Here is a 1,155-nt window from a genome sequence, read left to right on the forward strand (position 1 = left end):
GGGGGGAGGGGGGAGGGTGGAAAAAGACAAAGATAGACCAGCCACCTTACGCTTTTGAAAGCAAAATTTTTGTTTTCAATCAATATCACACAAAACAGTGGAGTCTGGTTCCTCCCGTATTTTTGTTTTCTTTGCTGGCTTCAGCCTCTCCAGGTGACGCAGCTCGTTCCGGACACGCTCTATGTATATAGTATGCATTATGCGTTTATGCGCCTCACTGTTTAGCATGGGGCACGGGGAAGGTGTCGGACGGCTCCTGTTTCAGTGTGGAAACGTGTAGAGGATAGAAGGAGAGAGAGAGCGAGCGAGGGTGAAGAGAGGAAGGAAGGGGGCGGGGCGAGAGAGAGGACAAGCTGCTCCCCTTGCACAATTATCGCGGCCCGGATCCGCAACGCGAGGGGGACGGTGGTGATGGAACCGTTTCTCATTCGTGATTTGTAGGGATCGGCCTGGCCGCCAACTCTGAGGCGGCCCCTCCTCCCCTCCCCTCTTTTCGCACTCCTCGCGTCCCCTCTCCTCTTTCGGCCCTCTCGCGCGGCGCAGCGATATGTCAGCGCTCCGTGAAAAGCGCGGACTTTTTCGCGTGGCGTGGTGTGGCTCTGAGTGGGTTGGGGGGAGCCCGGAGCCGCCTGAGGCGGGGCGCCGCGTAACGGATACCCTAATCGCTGTTTTCCTCTCGCTCCCTCTCGCTGGCTAATTTTCGGTATTTCACGCTGGCAGTGTAGCGTCTGCTGTGCTGGGCTCCTGCTCCGCTCGGCCCGGGGCTAACTGCTGCGCCTGCCGGTGGCATTTTGCGCTTTTGGGACTTGGGCTTGACCCATTCATTGGTTAATGTGCTCGTTGCTCGTGCACCTCTTCACTAGTTTTTACTTGTATAATTGGTGAGGGTTTGACTTGTTATTCTTTTTGGGGATAAAAACATATGCTGAACAAAACAATGTATCACCAGCATCCTGATTGCATTTTCTCATCCCACGTTTCGGTAATTGTTTACTTTAGTGACTCCTCGCCCTGGAGTCACTCAAGTATACCATCGGAAAGGTATTTTTCAGTAGAATCCTGAACAGTAATTATATATTGGCGCTCGAGTCTGGTTTTCCTCAAAATTAAATAAATATGCGTCGCCGCTAACCTTCAGATGCACTTTAAAGACGG

This window comes from Frankliniella occidentalis, unplaced genomic scaffold (assembly GCF_000697945.3).
Source record: "Frankliniella occidentalis isolate FOCC.00 unplaced genomic scaffold, Focc_3.1 Scaffold806, whole genome shotgun sequence".
NCBI classification, from domain to species: Eukaryota; Metazoa; Arthropoda; class Insecta; order Thysanoptera; family Thripidae; genus Frankliniella; species Frankliniella occidentalis.